Source organism: Pongo abelii, chromosome 5 (assembly GCF_028885655.2).
Source record: "Pongo abelii isolate AG06213 chromosome 5, NHGRI_mPonAbe1-v2.0_pri, whole genome shotgun sequence".
NCBI classification, from domain to species: domain Eukaryota; kingdom Metazoa; phylum Chordata; class Mammalia; order Primates; family Hominidae; genus Pongo; species Pongo abelii.
This window is the reverse complement of record NC_071990.2, coordinates 154,290,891-154,311,159: the sequence shown is the minus strand read 5'-3', so window position 1 is coordinate 154,311,159 and position 20,269 is coordinate 154,290,891. Positions and strand designations below refer to the sequence as shown.

Below are 20,269 nucleotides of genomic sequence, written 5' to 3'. Positions count from 1 at the left end.
TGTTGGCCAGGCTGGTCTTGCACTCCTGGCCTTAAGTGATTCACCTGCCTCAGCCTCCCAGAGAGCTAGGATTTACAGACGTGAGCCACCGCGCTCAGCCAAACCACCATTCTTCATTAGAAAAGAAGGATTTTTGGCTTTGGTGGAGTCTGAACACCCAACCATGGGACCATAGGTACACTGGGTTGAATGGTGTCCCCTTAAAATTCATATCCCTCCTGCAACCTCAGAACAACCTTATTTGAAAGTAGGGTCATTGCAGATGTACTTACTTAAGATGATACTGGAATATGGTGGGCCCTTAACCTGATGTGATGGGTGTCCTTACAAGAAAAGAAGAAGACACAAAGCCAGACACACAAGGAGAATGTAGAATGTCATATGACAACAGAGGCAGAGATTGGAGTGATGGGTCCACAAGTCAAGGAACACCAAGAATTGGCAGTGACACTGGAAGCCAAGAGAAAGCCAAGGACCAAATTCACCTCTAGAGCCTTCAGGGAGAGTATGGCCCTGCCAACACCTTGATTTGGAAACTCTAGGTTCCAGATTGTGGGAGAAAAAAGTTCTGTTGTTTTAAGCCACCCAGTTTGTTGTACTTTGTTCTGGCAGCCCTAGGAAACTAACACAATGAGTTACCATGCAACCTGTGTTTCATGTTTTGAACTGACCATGAAACCATAAACTTGAGTATACATAGCAAAATTACATTGTAAAGTGGAAGTGGTATCCATGAGGGCTGGCCCCAGGGTGTCTGGAAGGCAAATGCATTGCATGAAGCTCAGACTCTCAGTTTACTATTTTGCTGCCTCACCCTCGTCCCAAACCGAGGACCTCCTGGGGAATTTCCTATGAAAAGTTACAAGAAAACCTTGGGTCTCATACAAAGACGAATTCCTGCTGTGCCAGCCCAGTCAAAAGTGAGCAGCTGATGTACTAAAGCTCACACAGAGATGCCTCTGGAAAAATAGTAGTGATGGAAAGTCCTCCCGGCTGGCAGGCTTTCAAGTGTTACAGATGATAGTTCACTTCGTTTAGAAGAAGAGAGGACCTGAGCTATTGATCTACCATGACTCTTGGACAAATTAGCAGGTTTGTCACCTGAAGAGGCACTTGAAAAGAAGAAAATTAGAAAATTGATTATAAGAAAATTTGGAGGAGAACTATATAGTGGTTTGGAGGGGAACTATATATGTGTGTATATATATGTATGTGTGTGTGTGTATATATATAACTAACTATATATATACATATAGTTAGTTAGTTAGTAGTTGGAGGCCTTGTAAAAGGAAGAAAGTATGAAAGTATTTGTTTTCCACCTAATGCTTACCAAGGGCACACTGAGGTGGAGAAAATTCTCAGTAATAAGGTGGACAAGATTACTTCTCAATGGATGTGAGTCAGTCTCTTTCCCATGCCCTGTGCTGCTGACGGGGCCTATGTGCAAAGTGACCATGTGACACAGATGGAGCCTAGGCATGAACTCAACAACAGGGACTTCCTATCACTAAGGCTGACCTGTCTGCTCCAACTGCTAGGCACCCAGTCTGCAAACAGCAGCAACTAACTGTGACTCAATACAGCCAGCCACCTACTGGATTCTTCCATCATACAGAGGACCGTGCTTTGTCTATACATATAGGAATGGAAGCAAAATTTATGTTGAGATTTGCCTCTTCACTCATTAACTTCATTAGTATCTCCTCCATTCATCAATGTTAAGATTGTCCGTACCATCTGCTATGGTCTGAATGTTCTTGTCCCCTCCAAATTCATATATTGAAACCTAATCACCAATGTGATCATATTAGGAGGTGAGGCCTTTGAGAAGTGATTAAATTATGAGAGCAGTGCTCTAAGGGGTGAGATTAGTGACTTATAAAAGGAGCACCAAGAGCTGCCTTGTCCCTACCGTCATGTGAGGACACAGCTAGGAGGTGCTATCTATGAGCCAGAAAAGGGGCCCTCACTAGACACTGAATCTACAGGTGTTTAGATTTCCTCCGCTCCAGAACTATGAGAAATAAGTTTTTGTTGTTTGTAAGACTCCTGGTTTATAATAGTTTGTTATAACAGCCCAAACAGACTAAGACATGATAGTATACCACTTATCACCTCTGATCATGGGACACAATTTATAGCAAAGAAAATGTGATAGTCAGTTCATGCCCATTCACTCCACTGGCCTTACGTGTGCTTCAACCCAAATATACTCTTATTTTTTATATTGACAAATTCTAGTTATATATGTTTATGGGGTAAAAACTAAGGTTATAATTTTTCATATAATATGAGATGATTAAATCAAGCTAACTAACACATCCATCTCCACAAATATTTAACATTTTTTGTGATGAGAACATTTGAAATTTACTTTCTAAGCAATGTCAAAATGTACAATACTCAATTATCAAATATATTCACCATACTGTGGAGTATACCTCCAAAATATCAGACTATCCCTCCTATCTAACTGAAGATTTTTACCCTTTGACTATTATCTCCTAGCCTCTGATAACCACCATTCTACTCTGTACTTCTATGAGTTCAATTGTTTTAGATCTCACGAATAAGTGAGAACATGCAGTATTTGTCTTTCTGTGTTTGGCTTATTTCAATCAGTGTAATATTCTCTACTTCCATCCATGTTGTCACAAATGACAAGATTTCTTCATTTTTGAAGGATAACTAGTATTCTATTGTGTATATACACCACATTTTGTTGATTGGTTTATCTATTGATAGATGCTTAGATTGATTCCATAACTTGACTATGGTGAATGGTGTTACAATAAACATGGGAGTGCAGACATCTCTTAAACATATAGATTTCAAGTCTTTTGGGTAAATACCCAGAAGTGGAATTATTGGATAATAAGGCAATTCTACTTTTAGTTTTTTGAAGAGCCTTCATGCTTTTTTCCATTATGGCTGTACTAATTTACATCTCCACCAACAGTGTACATGGGTTCCCTCTTCTCCACATCTTTGGCAACACTTGTTATCTTTTGTCCTTTTGATATAGCTATTCAACAGGTGTCAGATAATATCTCATTGTGGTTGTAATTTGCATCTCTGTAATGATTAGTGGTGTGGAGCATTTTTTCATGTATCTGTTGGCTAAATATATTTGTATGTCTTCTTTTGAAAAATGTCTATTCAGGTCCCTTGCCCGTTTCTTAATTTTATCTTTTGTTTTCCTTGGATAATTTAGATATAACATTTGGAAAGCATTGCTAACACATAAGTCAGGAAATGCAGAAGAAAATATCTTCAAATAATACAATTTCCATTATAATCTATTTTCTTTTTTAAATTTTACTTTAAGTTCTGGGATACATGTGCAGAACATGCAGGTTTGTTATAAAGGCATACATGTGCCATGGTGGTTTGCTGCACCTATCAACCCATCATCTAGGTTTTTCTTTTTTTTTTTTTTGAGATGGAGTCTCACTCTGTCACCCAAGCTGGAGTGCAGTGGTGCTATCTCGGCTCACTGCAACCTCTGCCTCCTGGGTTCAAGCAATTCTCCTGCCTCAGCCTCCTGAGTAGCTGGGATTACAGGCGTGTGCCACCACGCTGGGCTAATTTTTGTATTTTCAGTAGAGACGGTGTTTTGCCATGTTGGTCAGGCTGGTCTCCAACTCCTAACCTCATGATCCGCCTACCTCAGCCTCCCAAGGTGTTGGGATTACAGGCGTGAGCCACCACGCCCAGCCCATCTAGGTTTTAAGCCCGCATGCATTAGGTATGTGTCCTAATGCTCTCACTCCCTTTGCCTCCATGCCCCCCACAGGCTCCTGTGTGTGATGTTCCCCTCCCTGTGTCCATGTGTTCTTATTATTCAACTCCCACTTATGAATGAGAACATGAGGTGTTTGCTTTTCTGTTCCTGTGTTAGTTTGCTGAGAATGATGTTTTCCAGCTTCATTTGTGTCCCTGCAATGGACATGAACTCATTCTTTTTTATGGCTGCAAAATATTACATGGTGTATATGTGCTATATTTTCTTTATCCAGTCTATCATTGATGGGCATTTGGGTTGGTTCTAAGTCTTTTCTATTGTAAATAGTGCTGCAATAAACGTGCTTGTGCATGTGTCTTTATAGTAGAATGACTTATAATCCTTTGGGTATATACCCAGTAATGGGATTGCTGGGTCAAATGGTATTTCTGGTTCTAGATCCTTGAGGAATCTCCACATTGTCTTCCACAATGTTTGAACTAATTTACACCCCCACCAACAGTGTAAAAGCGTTCATATTTCTCCACAGCCTCACCAGCATGTGTTGTTCCCTGACTTTTTAATGATTGCCATTCTAACTGGCGTGGGATGCTATCTCACTGTGGTTTTCATTTGCATTTCTCTAATGACCAGTGATGATGAGCTTTTTTTCATATGTTTGTTGGCCTCATAAATGTCTTCTTTTGAGTAGTGTCTGTTCGTATCCTTTGCCCACTTTTTGATGGGTTTTTTTTTCTTGTAAATCTGTTTGAGTTCTTTGTAGATTCTGGATATTAGCCCTTTGTCAGATGGGTAGATTGCAAAAATTTTCTCCCATTCTGTAGGTTGCCTGTTCACTCTGATGATAGTTTCTTTTGCTGTGCAGAAGCTCTTTAGTTTGATTAGATCCAATTTGTCAATTTTGGCTTTTGTTGCCATTGCTTTTGGTGTTTTAGTCATGAAGTCCTTGCCCATGCCTATGTCTTGAATGGTATTGCCTAGGTTTTCTTCTAGGGTTTTTATGGTTTTGAGTTTTACATTTAAGTCTTCAATCCACCTTGAGTTAATTTTTGTATAAGGTGTAAGGAAAGGGTCCAGTTTCAATTTGCTGCATATGGCTAGCCAGTTTTCCCAGCACCATTTATTAAATAGGGAATCCTTTCCCCATTGCTTGTTTTTGTCAGGTTTGTCGATGATCAGATGGTTGCAGATAAGTGGTGTTATTTCTGAGGCCCCTGTTCTGTTCCATTGGTCTACATTATAACCCGTTTTCTAACAACTGTCCATAAATTTGTCTAATCTGCCTCTTTCAAAATCTCCTATGTGGGGTCCCTCATTTCTGAGTTTGTGTAACCTACCATATTTTAGTCAGTACTACTTTGGGAGATTGAGTTCCAAAAGTACATGAGATCGTTTATAAAGTGGTTCTTTTTATTTGTACTGCATTTCCCTCCTTGATAATAAACTACCTTTAAAATGGTCTCTTTATATGTAAATCATCACGTAATAACTTGGACATGATGGTTTTGGCAATAGCTGAGACTGAATAAAAAATGACAACAGAAATAGGAGGGAGGAAGATTAACCAAGAGTAACAGAGGAACTAGTAAACAGATAAAGCAATCAAAAAGAAACAACTGCACTGCCTGAGAATGTAGGAAGAGGGACAGAACAGGGCACAGTAGAAGTGATATGTTGGATTTGTTTATATGGAGGATTTGTTTCCTGGAATTGTCTTAAGGAAGATTAACCAAGTGGAGAATGTCAGAATTTCTGCTGCAGTAGCAATTTGGAGGAGATAGAAATAGAGAAAGAAATTAGGGTGGAAGTGTGGTATCTAGAGAAAATAAATGAAGGACAAAGTGAAAGACGCAAATACACATAGAAAAAGAACCCATGTTTGTTTAAGGTCAATATCTTTCTCCTTGCTACCCAGGTTGAATACTTATGATTTATGATTGATTTCTCTCTCTTGGCTTCTACATTCAGTCAGCTGCTCAGTCATTATAGCTTTTACCTATGAAATGTCTTTCAGAGCCACCTTCTTTTCCTTTCCACTATGATCAGCTTAGTTCAGATCCCAATTTCCTCCCCGCAGTAAACTGATAACAATATTCTTGGCTTTGCTTTCATGACCCTCTGTTTTGGATTGATTGTGTCCCCCCCCAAATTCATATGTTGAAGTCCTAACCTTCAATGTGACTATATTTGGAGATAGGGCCTTCGCAAAGGTAATGAAGGTTAAATGAAGTTATAAGGATGGAGACATTAATCCAAAATGACTGGTGTCCTTATGAGGAGACATAGAGACACCGGGGATGCTCAGGCACAGAGAAAGGGCCATGTGAGGCCATGTGAGGCTTGCAGTGGTAGCCACCTGCAAGCCAAGGAGAGAGGCCTTAGTAGAAACCAATGCTGATAGTTCCTCGGTTTCAGACTTCCAGCCTCCAGAACTGTGACACAATAAATTTCTGTAGTTTCAGCCACTCAGTGTCAGGTATTTTGCTTTGGCAGCTGTAGCAGACAAATCCATCCTTTCCCTGAGGTTGCATAAAGCTTTTTCAAATGCAGCACCCATGCTGTTACTTCTTTCCTCACGAATCGTTAATGACTCCACATAGAGATGAATCACCCTGGTCTTAAAAGCCATTCTTCCTGGATTCAGCTTTTGCCAGTCCCCTATTTCAACAAAATATGACTCCTCATCATTTCTACACATGCCAAATAATTTCTTACTTCCACGCTTTTTGCAATTTATATATCTCTATCTGGAAAGTTACTTCTTTTCTTTAACCCAATAACAGTCAGGAGGAGCAGGAACCCAGTCTAAAGAAGTCCCAGGAGCCACCTCTAGTATATGCAGACTGATGCACCATCAGAAGAAAGTCCTTGGGGCAGCAACCCAAGCAGTAGAGGCTGTAGGAGCCCCAGAAGGATAAAAATGCCTCTGTGATTATTACTGACCTTCCTGTTCTGTTAGTATTTGAGTCTTCAAGAGAGATAAGACTTCCAGGTGCATTGCTTCTGGCTGTTAGCTTGCCTGGCTTCCCGCCATTTAACCCGCTATACTTCCCATTAGGTTTCAGCCCAGCCCCGGCCTCTAACATCAGACCTTGACTAGCTAAAGCAATATAAAGAGGACCGTAGGGCTGTAGCTCCGTAGCTAAGCAGCATATCGGTTATGCTGCCAGCCCAGCTCTAGCCTTAATTCTCTGTAACTAGACCCTTCTCTGGACCAATGAGTGGCTGTCTTTTTCCACAATGACCAAACTACTGCCTAATACTCCAAATTTGCCACAGTCAAAATTACCACGATGCATGTTCTTAGATATGCCTAATGCCTTCCTGCCTGGAGATGTGCCGATCATCTGATATAGAATTGCCAATCACTTTCTCAGCCATTCTTACATCACCTTGATTCACTCTGGATCTTATCCTGGGCTTAGAATCTTTGTTATTCTGCCCATTCTGATTGGCCCAGAATTTCACTTGGAACTTACCCTATGAGAATGATGCCCTTTTAATTTCAGACCTGTTAGAACTCCAATTTTTTCATGAGAAATCTTTGGAAACATTCCACTGATCTTAACATCCTGATGATTTTTCCATCTTTATTCACATCCAGTCTATGAATAAATCTTACAAGTGTCCAAATGTATTCAGAATTTGATCACTTCTCACCACCTTTATCACCACCACCCTCTTCCAAGCCACCATCCCCTCTCACTGTGTTGCAGCAATGGACTCCTAATTGGTCTCTCTCCTTCTGACTTTAATCTGTCCATCTATTCTCAACACAGTAGTCAGTTATCTCCTGCAAACTCAAGTCACTTCATGTCATTCTTGTGTTCAGGGCTATCCAGGGGATTCCCGCCTCTCTTGGAATAATGGCAAATTCCCTGTAATGACCTACCAGGCTCATACAGTTTATGCTTCACCACTACCATCATTTCTACGACTTCATCTCCCCTTCACCCACTCCATTCTGGCTACTCTAGCTTCCTTCCCATTCCTTAAATAGAACAGGGAGTTTTCAACCTCAGGGCCTTCACCCTTGCTCTTTGCTCTCCCCAGAATGTTTTCCCCAGCTATCCTCCTTACGATATCCTCATTTACTTTTTTCAGGACTATTTTCAGAAATTACACTAAAATTTCAGCCATTGACTTGACACATCTTTTGTCTCTTCTCTGCTATATTTTTTCTCGCTAGCAGCCATTATTATCCAATATGGTATATATTTGTATAGACATTGTTTGCCGTCTACATTCTCCACTAGAAGATGAACTTTATGAATGCAAACTTTCTTTCCTTTTTTTTTTTCTCCTGTGCACTGCTCTAGAAAGCACAAAAAACATTGTCTGGCACATATGTAGTAGGTACTCAATAAATATTGAGTGACAGAACGAATGTTGTATGCCCTAACTTGGCATATCTGCCTGGATTTTGAGACCTGCCTTTGCTGGTCTAGCCTATCATTTTATGCTTTTGTCCCTATCATGACACATGAAGTGAATGAAGGAGGCAGCTGAGGATCCTGCTCTGCAGTGTGATGGCTTGGCCATCTGAATTGCCCAAGGCTAGCTCTGGATGGAGATGGAATGAAGTCCACTGCCCCTACAACCACAGCAGCTGTCACAGTGGGAGACCCTCTGGGACACAGAGCAATTCTGTGCTTGGGGAGCTGAAATTAATTCTATCCATGTTAGGCCTCATTGGTTGCCAGAGGGATTTTAGGACATAGGCAGAGAAATTGCAAAATGGTGCTCAAAGATAATCAGGAGGAAAAAAAAAAAAAACCTTTTAGGGTTTAATGTATCCTGTTATCAAGAATGTCTACCTCTATTTTATCAAAATATTTCCTGCTTAGTGAACTCATTTTTCTCTTATTTGATCTTCAAGAAAGAGAGAATATAAATTCTCTGTCATCCACATGATCATCTTTCACATACAGAACATTTTCAGCCATGAAGCTGTCCTAGAAGTTAAGCAATATGACCCATCATTAGCTAATGTCCTTTCTGTAACTGGTGATATAGCTGATGACAATCAATACGGTTAATTAAGATAAATAGTTGGTCTATGCTTCTCGCCACTGAGGTAGGAGAATATTTAGATAGATAGATAGATAGATAGATAGATAGATAGATAGATAGATAGATGATAGACATTATATTTAACAGGCTTTTTGTTTTGTATTATTTTTTGGAATACTAGGTGGTGTCATAAGTATCTGAAGGCGTCTTGGTAAGATTAGTGAGTCAAACACTTCTGGTCTGTAGGCAGCATTGATTGGCTGTCTCTCCAGCATTTATTGTCTTCTCCTATCTTCTTTACAGTACCCACATTTTAATTCAGATACTGCACAGAATACTTCCCATTTGTTCCTGTCCTTTTCCACTCTGCTCTGTCCTGAAAGAATGACCAGCGTGGGCAGCATCACACTGCTCCTGCATCCTCAGGCTTCTGGTTTGTTTTAAACAATGGGGAATCCCAGTAGAAACAGGAGAAAACAAGAATATCAGAGTGCTAATTTCCCTAGTTCCCTCCCTAAGCTCCTCTGAAGTTACCTGTGTTCTCCCAGGGTCATTGCTCCTATCAATATGTTATTCTGTACAGGATTCTTCCTTTGCATTCCAGTAAGCTCTCCCTCCCTAATTTCCTCTGGGCCTGGGATCAGTAGCGGCTCTGCTGTTGCTCACTCCAAGTTCCCTGGCTATGTCTTATGGTTCCACTATGCCCCATTCACAGTTTGTAATTTGGCCCTTTGAATAAAACAAACAAAAATAAAATGCACTTCACCTCAAATTACCCTCATCTAGTGTGTGTGACTTCTGACTTCTCTTTCCTTTTGGGGCCAAATACAGGTGTCTACACTTTGCTGTGTAGGCCATTTGCTTCGGGAAGATGTTATGCCAATGATGGGTCTGATTGGGTGAAAGGCAATCAGAACATTTTATTTTTCTTGACCAAAGTGATTGGGAGGAGGCCACTAGGCATATAACCTAAGCTAGCCTAATTAGAGCAATATTCAAGACATTTGCATGGAATTTTAGACACAAATACTTTCTCTCTCAGTGGTGAATCAAAAGTATGTACCAGTCTAATTATTGCTGGTACACATCCCACAAACGTTAAGGATCAGCCTTAGAATGAACTCAACATGTGGACAGCAAAAGAGAATAATAGAAAGAAACCAGATCATTGATGTAAACTGGAATGAATCCTGAAACTTATCCTTTTGGATTTTTGCAAGCTAATAAATCTTCTTTATTTTTATTTTTATTTTTGCCTGTGTCCACTGGCTTTTCTTTTCCTGGCATCACAATGCATCTGAACTGATACATGTTCATCCAGAAATTTGATTCTGGTGATTTCTCACAAATTTTCCAGTTGGAAATAGATATGGGTAATGAAATAAACCAGGAAGGACAAACTCACAAGTAAAGATCGTCTTTCCTTTTCAGAGGTTCCTTGAAGTATTTCCAAGTGGTGGATAAAACTGGGTGTGCTAGTGAGTTCATTCAGTCACTCTGGAACACTCTTGGTAGGAATCCAGTTAAGAAATTATGTAATCCACATGATCCTCTCCCACTGCAAACTCAGCTACAACCCAATGTCATTACTGGCACAGTTATCTTGTAAACAAAGGCTCAGTTCTAAATAGTATTTAGCAAAGCCATTATGCACAAGTCAGATAGACTGATAGTGGCCTATAAAAAAGCTTTTTAAGTGATCCAGAAAATGTTAAGAACCTTTGGGAAAGAAAAAATAAAAATAAGGGCAGACAAAAGATAGATGATATTAATATATGATAAAGGCAAAGAAAAATTGCCAATATTCCTAAATAATTACACAAATTCAAAGGGAATATGAAAAGCTCTACAACATCTCAGAAGTGGATGTATCAGGGGATTTCAGAGCTGTCTACTTATCAGAAACCATTTCAGACATAGAACTGTATATCCAAACAGAGCCAAAAGTACAATGACAGAAATGCTTTAGAGTAGTTAAAAAATTATGAACCAAGAAGAAAGGATAATATTAAGAGCTGAAGAGAAAAAAATATATTTTTCTATTACTTTATACCATGAAACATGGGAATATCCTAATTGATGACCCATTGAAGATCAGGATGTCCCAGAGATTTGAGCAATCAGTTTCTAACGGGTTTGATAATGACGTAACTTTATAATTGATGGTATGTAGAATTCCATAAGGCATAGTGATATTGGTATGTCATTCATTTATTTATTCATCAAACATAAATTGAGTATCTTTTATGTGCTTGTTTTAAATGCTAAGAACATAAGAGTTAACAAATATACTGAAATAGCTGCCCTCATGGAGCTTACATTTTAGGGACAGACACAAATAAATTAGATAAGTAAGAAAATATATATACAATGTTAGTGCTAAGTGCTGCAGAAAAAAATAAAATATGGAATAAAGGTAGAAGGTTCAAAGAAGAATGGAGGGTATTTAAAAATTTTATACAGGGCATTCAGGAAAGAGTTCACTTAGAGGGTAATGCTTTGATTAAAGACCTGAAAAAAGTTAGAAGGCCAGACATGTGACTATGAGTAACTTTCAGAATTGAATTTGCCCGCAGAGAGAATATCATGGAAAAAGGTCCTGCAGTGGGAGCTTGCCTAGTAACCTTCAGGAACATCAATGAATGCATGCAGCTGCAGGTCAGTAAGTGAAGGGGAGGGTTGCAGTTGGGGCTAGGTAGTTAATGAGGAGATAGGGGCAAATCATATAGGGTTTTATAGATCATAAGAAGACTTCACTGTAAGTAATATGGAATGCTATTAGAGGGTTTTGAGCAAAGGAGTGACATCATCTGGTTTATGCTATAATAAGATTCATGTGACTGTTACGTTAAGAGTAGCCTGAAGGCAGCCAGGCACGGATGCTCACGCCTGTAATCCTAGCACTTTGGGAGGCCGAGGAGAGTGGATCACAAGGTCAGGAGTTCAAGACCAACCTGGCAAAGATGGTGAAACCCTGTCTCTACTAAAAATACAAAAAATTAGCCAGGCATGGTGGCAGGTGCCTGTAATCCTGCTTGGGAGGCTGAGGCAGAGAATTGCTTGAACCCATGAAGTGGAGGTTGTAGTGAGTCGAAATCGCACCACTGCACTCCAGCCTGGGTGACAGAGCGAGACTCTGTCTAAAAAAAAAAAAAAAAAGGAAAAAAAAGAAAAGAAAAAAAGGGTAGCTTGAAGGCTAGAGATGATGTCTAGGGTAGTAATGGTGGAGTTGATAAGTAATAGATTTTAGATTCATTAGACTTTTTAAAAAAATTTTATTATTATTATACTTTAAGTTTTAGGGTACATGTGCACAATGTGCAGGTTAGTTACATATGTATACATGTGCCATGCTGGTGCGCTGCACCCACTAACTCGTCATCTAGCATTAGGTATATCTCCTAATGCTATCCCTCCCCCCCTCGCCCCACCCCACAACAGTCCCCAGACTGTGATGTTCCCGTTCCTGTGACCATGTGTTCTCATTGTTCAATTCCCACCTATGAGTGAGAACATGCGGTGTTTGGTTTTTCATCCTTGCAATAGTTTACTGAGAATGATGATTTCCAGTTTCATCCATGTCCCTACAAAGGACATGAACTCATCATTTTTTATGGCTGCATAGTATTCCATGGTGTATATGTGCCACATTTTCTTAATCCAGTCTATCATTGTTGGACATTTGGGTTGGTTCCAAGTCTTTGCTATTGTGAATAGTGCCGCAATAAACATATGTGTGCGTGTGTCTTTACAGCAGCATGATTTATAGTCCTTTGGGTATATACCCAGTAATGGGATGGCTGGGTCAAATGGTATTTCTAGTTCTAGATCCTTGAGGAATCACCACACTGACTTCCACAATGGTTGAACTAGTTTACAGTCCCACCAACAGTGTAAAAGTGTTCCTATTTCTCCACATCCTCTCCAGCACCTGTTGTTTCCTGACGTTTTAATGATTGCCATTCTAACTGGTGTGAGATGGTATCTCATTGTGGTTTTGATTTGCATTTCTCTGATGGCTAGTGATGGTGAGCATTTTCTCATGTGTTTTTTGGCTGCATAAATGTCTTCATTTGGGAATTGTCTGTTCATGTCTTTCGCCCACTTTTTGATGGGGTTGTTTGTTTTTTTCTTGTAAATTTGTTTGAGTTCATTGTAGATTCTGGATATTAGCCCTTTGTCAGATGAGTAGGATGCGAAAATTTTCTCCCATTTTGTAGATTGCCTGTTCATTCTGATGGTAGTTTCTTTTGCTGTGCAGAAGCTCTTTAGTTTGATGAGATCCCATTTGTCAATTTTGGCTTTTGTTGCCATTGCTTTTGGTGTTTTAGACATGAAGTCTTTGCCCATGCCTATGTCCTGAGACTCATTAGACTTTTTGTAACCTACAGAAAAGTTTCAAGAGTATTACACAAAACTCCCTGTATGCCTTCCAACCAGATTCATCAGTTTGTTGACATTTTGTTCCATTTACTTTCTTTATCCATCCTTCTCTATGTTTCATTATATTATGTTTTCTGAACTACTTGAAAGTATATGTTAGAGACACCATGCCCTACAATTGCTAAATATTTTAGAGTCTATTTTCCAAGAACAAGGACATTCTCTGAATATGTTTTAAAAATAGAATCAACATGTTTGCCAATGGACTGAAGGTGAGCAATGAGAAAAAAAGAATTGTCAAGTATGATGCCAAGACTTTAGGCTTGAGCAACTGAAAAGGATGGAAGTTACCATTAAATGATGTGAGGAAGCCAGACAAAGGGGCAAGTTTGGAAGAAAAGGTCACAGATTTAGTTTCGGACCAGCTTTATTTGGGATGCCTCTTAAACTGCCTGGGAAGGCAATCGGATATAGAAGTCTGGAGTTCAGAAGAGATATCTGGGTTGGATACTTAAATTTGGGAGTTCGTAGCATATACATGGTATTTAACACCATGACATTGAATAAAATCCCCTAGGAATTAGTGCAGCTGGGAAATAGAAAAGCACCAAAGATGGAGCTCTTGGTCCCCCCAAAGTCTAGAGGTTGAGGAGATAAGAGGGATGCAGTAAAGGAGACCAAGAAGCAGCCAGAAGAGAGAAAGTGAGGGAAGAGGTAGGTTCAGAAGCAAAGTGAGAAAACTATCTTGAGAAGGAAAGAGGAAATAACTAAATGCTTCCAATAGATCAAGATAGGGACAGAGATAGGAATATTAGGTTTAGCAAAGAAGTCACTGGTAACCTAGCTAAGGTGGCATGCTGGGGGTGAAAGCTGGCCTGTGGTGAGTTCAGGAGTAAGTGGGAAGAGAGAAATTGCCAACAGTGAGTGTAGACCACTCTTTCAAGAAATTTTTCTTAAAATTTAGGAGAGAAATGAGGTAATATTTGGAGTTTAGGTGGTGAACAAGAAAGTTTGTTGTTGTTAATATGGGAGGAATAGCATGTTTATATGCCGATGGGAATGAACTAGCAAAGAGAAAAGAAAGTCATGATGCTAGGAATAGAGAAAAACACTGTTGACAGGAAGGGATAGATCGAATATATAAGTGGAGGGGGTGGCCTTAACTAGGAGCTTACAGAGTTCATTCCTAGCAACAGAAGACAAATTGGAACATTATATGCAGGCACTGACAACATGTATGCATATGCTGGTGGCAGCTTGTGGAAATTCTCTTTGATTACTTAAAATAATAAATAGGAAACAAAGTTAATAGCTGAAAATTTAGATATGGGGGAAGATTTGGGGAAGTCTGGGAAGACAGGAAGAAGTATGAGATTTGTTTAGGGAAGTGGGAGAGTATATTGGTTAGAGAAATAGAGCATTCAGGGGCATTTGATTTAGTGATTTGCCATAAAGGCAAAGACCAGTTAGCATAAGGTAGTGTTCCCCCAGCCATCTTCAGCAGCGTGGGTGCAGGCACGAAGTAGGCAGAGCTGAATTTAACAAGGGATGTGTGTTAGCCAAGTGAGTATGACAAGACGAGAGGGACAGTGCTTGAGGATAAATTCAAGAGGTGAGTAGGATGGTTACATGTGGAATTTAAACCATTTTAAAAGGGATGAACATAAAGGGGGAGATAGACAATGAAAAAAATTGCAGAATCAACTGTCGCTGAGCGGCCACATATGGTTAATGTGGGTTATGCACTACATACACGTAAGGTGACATCTTTCAGGTGGGCACCATCCATGAATGGAATTTAAGATTCGGGTATGCATTGTAATTTTCTGAAAGATGGCACTCAACCATCTTGTTTTATCAAAAGTGATCTTTTACAATAGTTTCCAAAACATGGAGTTGAAATATCTCCTAGGCATGGTGGTTCATGCCCGTAATCCTAACATTTTGGGAGGCCAAGGTGGGAAGACTGATTGAGCCCAGAAGTTCAAGACCAGCCTGGGCAACATAATGAAACCTTGTCTCTACAAAAAATAAAAACAAAATCAGCCAGGCATGGTGGCAAGCGCCTGAAGTCCTAGCTACTCAGAGGGTGAGGTGGGAGGATTGCTTGAGCACAGGAGGTCGAGGCCACAGTGAGCTGAGATTGCACCACTGCAGTCCAACCTGGGTAACAGAGTGAGACTCTTGTCTCACAGAAAAGAAAAAAAAAATCTTGAAGAATTCAAACAAAGGCAACCCAAGGGCCATCGGTGACTCTGCCAATGGATGTGAGGTCCTATTCAGTTGAGGGGTTATTGGAATTGGAATGCAACAGGGAGAGTACTGGGAACAGAAGAGTCAGTGATCAGAGAGTAGAGTGTTTCCAGTTGAGATTGTCATCACAAATAATTGTTACTGTTCATCATGACAAGGTCAAGACTATGATTACAGGAGTGGGTGGCTAAGTAGAGGAGAGACAAATGGTCTAAGAAGATCAACTCCTGAAGGAAGCATGGGGAGAAAGGGACAAGAACATTTCACTGGGGAATTAATATTTTAAAATTTATTCAGCAATGCTAAAATGTTTCATTTTTTAAAAAGTATTAAAATCTTAACTTTTAAAATTCTAAAACAATATTAATATTAGAGTTATAAGAGATTTAAAAGATTCAACTTATTAAAGTAGAATTTCTGTACATTTTTCTTTTTTTTTTCTTTTCTTTTTTTTTTTTTTTTTTGAGACAGAGTCTTGCTCTGTGGCCCAGGCTGGAGTACAGAGCACAATCTCGACTCACTGCAACCTCTGTTTCATAAATTTAAGCAATTCTCCTGCCTCAGCCTCCTGAGTAGCTGAGATTACAGCCGTGTGCTACCATACTTAGCTAATTTTGTTTTTGTAGTTTCAGTATAGACAAGGTTTCACCACGTTGGCCCACCTGGTCTCAAACTCCTAAACTCAAGTGACCCACCCACCTCAGCCTCCCAAAGTGCTGGGATGACAGACATGAGCCACCACGGCCGGCCTAGAATTTCTGTAAATGTTAATTTCAGTGAACATTTGCATTCACCACTTCACCCAAGTCTGTGTTTGTACTGGATACTGTTTCTTGGCAAACAACCTTCATTCACACCTCTTTCTGTGCTCTCTCCTGTATCTCTGGAGCTAGAAGTTCGGGCATTACATTTCTCAGGCTCACTTTCCTGAGGGGTTTGGGTGAAATTTGCATTCTACCAGTGCTCTCACATGAGATTTGGAAGGCAATGTAGACACTGAGAAATTCTCCCGCCAGCGGCAATGGCAGTAGTTTTACAGAGGCTGGCTGAACAACCCAGCTCCCTCACCAGGCCTAGCCTCTGAGCAAGGGCGGCTGTGATGCTGTTGGCGGTTTGCTGCAGTATCTTGACCTCTGGGTGGCGGCAGCAACTTGCCGAGCTCTGGATTGCACTTGCAATGGTGCTACCTGAAAGCTGAAAGCAGCCTGATGATGATCACTTCTCCAGCCTTTCCAACACTCCTTAAGTTGCTTTGATTTTTCTTTAATGAATCTGGACTGACACAATATTTCATGCCAAGATTGGTTCCAGAGCTTCAAAGATGAGAATCTTGTTGTTTGACCTGGTTGCATTTGCTTACCGTGATGACCTAATTGTCTAATTCTGGTGCAAAATAGAATTATGAGGAGACATGGCACGTGGTGGCAAACACCCCCTTAAATTAACACCTCTGGTTGTCGGAAGTGAAGGACCTATTGAAATCAAGAATTGAGGAGACTAAGTTGACAGCTGCTCTAGAGTCTGAAAGTAGGAAAGAGAATGAGAAGGACCATGGGGTGTGTCATCTACTTCCGACTGCACCAGAGACCATAGAAAGAAAATGGCAAGCTGGGAAACTTTACACTTTTGGATCAAGGCCTGATCAAGAACTAGAGGACTTCTAGGACCCTTGTAGCTACATTGTTGATATAGCCAAAAATCAGACCTAATGTCCGCTTCTGCATGTTGCAAAATTACAGCATAAAGTAAATTCAAAGACTTGCCAAGTCTCTTACGTGAAAGCTAAAGTTCTTATTGTAAAGAGTGGGCTATGAGAAGTGGAACAGGGGCATTTGGAGGATTTGGGTGAATCTGAGGACTTTGAATGCAAATCCTCCTGAGGCACTTACTTGTCAGGAAAATAATTCCCTCCGTCCTCGTTTGTCCTTTCTCCCTTGTCAACAGACTATTGATTCCACTCAAGGCCATTACCTAACAAGTGGCTCCTAGATTTCTGAAGACCAAGCCGGACCTCTACTGACTACATCAAGACCCTGACTGATAAAATGCCCCTTAACCTTTAAAAAGTAAGAGAGCTACTTTGATTGAAGTTTCACTGCACTGTGTGTACAAGTTGGTTTTGAAGAGATTTAAGACTAAGGGAGGGAGGTGGAAGAAGAGAGCTATTTGTTGAGTTGCACATGTGTTCATTTGAATAAAGATGCACTTCTGGTAGATCCTGGGGCCGCTGCTTTGGATAAATCCACAACATATTTTAATTATGGCAATTTTTGTCATGGTATCAACAGTTACATAAAGTAGGAATGACAGAAATAGAAATGATTATTCAGGTTGGGCGCAATGGCTCACTCCTGTAATCCCAGCACTTTGGGAGGCCAAGGCAGGCAGATCACCTGAGGTCAGGAGTTCGAGACCAGCCTGGCTAACATGGTGAAACCCTGTTTCTACTAAAAGACACAAAAAATTAGCCAGGTGTGGTGGTGCGTGCCTGTAATCCCAGCTACTCAGGAGGCTGAGGCAGGAGAATCACTTGAACCCAGGAGGCAGAGGTTGCAGTGAGCCAAGATTGCGCCTTTGCACTCCAGTTTGGGCAACAAGAGCGAAACTCATTTCAAAAAAAAAAATGATTATTCTCTGATTTCATATGGGCACAATGTCTCATATTTTACAAATGTATAGAACACCATGATGCAGGCATTGGGATGAAGCTGGGCTGAAGGCAATCTGCAACTGTTGCTATCTTTGGTACCTCTTGCTAATGCAGAGAGGGGACCTTGGGGGCCCAACTATAGTGATATATAAGAAGAAGATTCTTTGTAAAGTGAGACAGAATGAAAAGACGGATGAGGAGGACAGGCCCTGGGCCTCGTGGAGGAGGAAGTCAGGTTGCTGTCCTGGCAGCTGTCTCTCAGCCTGTGATGGCCCTGGGATTATATTTTGTTGCTCTCAGGAACTGGTGTCCTAGCTCTATTAGGCTATTGCAATGTGAAATGGAGAGTGATGGTTTGCCAACTTCAGAAACATCTAGACTAATAGTAATAATAACTAGAACCATAATAATGATGCTAATTATATCTTTCATTTATTGACCACATGCCAGGCACTGAAGTACTAAGTGCTATTCAGGCATTGGCTCATTTAGTCCCCACAACAGCTCTATGAATCAGATACTATTAGAATCCTGAATTGCAGAGTTGTAAATCTGAATTCATGAGAGGTTAAATTCCCAGCTAAAAATCACATAGGCAGTTAATGGTAAAGCTGGGACTCAAACCCAGGCCTTTCTTACTTTAAAACCCAATACTTAAACCATTATACTCTTCTAACTTCCTTTTGACACATGTCTTAGTCTCTTCGGGCTGCTGTAACGTAATACTATAGTACGGGTGGCTCATAAACAACAGACACTTACTACTTACAGTTCTGGAGGCTGGAAGTCCAGGATCAAGGCACCTTCAAATTCGGTGTCTGGTGACAGCCCACTTCCTGGTTGATAGATGGCTGTCTTCTTGATGTGTTCTCACATGGTGGAAGGGGCAAGGACATCTCCGAGTTCCCTTTATTAGGACACTAATTCTATGCATGAAGGTTCTACCCTTATGACCTAATCACCCCCAAAGGCCACACCTCCTAATACCATGACACTGGGGATAGTTTTCAACATACGAGTTTGGGGGTGGGGGAACATACATACTCAGTCTATAGCACAACATGGCCTTATGCCCTGTAAGTTTTATCTATTAAATATCTCTCAAATCTGTCTACATTTTCCCACCACCATCACTCTAATAATAAATACCATGGTCTTTTCTAAAGGATTACTGCACCACCTTCCTAACTGGTCCATGTTTATTGATTCTGGCTCCACTTCTAATCTGTTTTTTCACATTTTAGCCAAACAGAAAATTTTAAAACATAAATCTAATCATGTTGCACTGAGAACACTTTAATGGCTTTATGTAAAGGACCATCCCTTTGGGGCAGTTTTTAAGACTGGCATAGTCTGCCCTTGGCTCTGTTTCCAGCTGCACTGGGCTCACCATTCCCTAAACCTCCTGGCCCCTCCATTGCTTTTTCTTCTGCAGCCTCATCAGGCTTCCTCAGTTCCTGCAGTGCACCATGTGCTTTTCTTCCATAGAGCCTCTGCATATGCTGTTCCCTCTGTCTGGAGTGCTCTCCCAATTTCCCACCTGCCCACGTTCACCTAGTTCCTGCACCTCACTGTTCAGATGTCACTCCCTTAGAAAAGCCTTTCTAATCCCTGAAATAAATTAATTCCCTTCCTTTTTTTTTTTTTTTTTTTCTGAGTCTTGCTCTGTCACCCAGGCTGGAGTGCAGTGGCACGATCTCAGCTCACTGCAACCTTCGCTTCCCAGGTTCAAGCAGTTCTCCTGCCTCAGCTGCCCAAGTAGCTCGGATTATAGGTGCCTGCAACCATGCCGGCTAATTTTTTTTTTTTTTTTTTTTTTTTTTTTTTGACAGAGTCTCACTCTGTCGCCAGGCTGGAGTGCAGTGGCGCGATCTTGGCTCACTGCAACCTCCGCCTCCCAGCTTCAAGTGTTTCTCCTGCCTCAGCCTCCTGAGTAGCTGGGACTACAGGTGTGTGCCAACCACGCCCAACTAATTTTTTGTATTTTTAGTAGAGACGGGGTTTCACCATGTTGGCAAGGCTGGTCTCGATCTCTTGACCTTGTGATCCGCCTGCCTCGGCCTCCCAAAGTGCTGGGATTACATGCACGAGCCACCGTGCCTGGCCAATTTTTTTTTTTTTTTTAGTAGAGATGGGGTTTCACCATGTTGGCCAGGCTGGTCTCAAACTCCTGTCCTCAAGTGATCTGCCCGCCTTGGCCTCCCAAAGTGCTGGAATTACAGGTG

The 20,269-nt window shown here is 40.8% G+C and overlaps 1 protein-coding gene across 1 annotated transcript in view; it reads right to left on the bottom strand.

The window, feature by feature from the left end:
- VIP (vasoactive intestinal peptide) overlaps window positions 1–18,943 on the bottom strand; it is a 119,129-nt gene extending 100,186 nt beyond the window's left edge. The window contains exon 1 of the mRNA XM_054558339.2: window positions 18,814–18,943. The gene's annotated coding sequence lies outside the window, so the exon portion shown is untranslated. The remainder of the gene's footprint in view (window positions 1–18,813) is intronic.
- Between the last annotated feature and the right edge of the window lie 1,326 nt (window positions 18,944–20,269).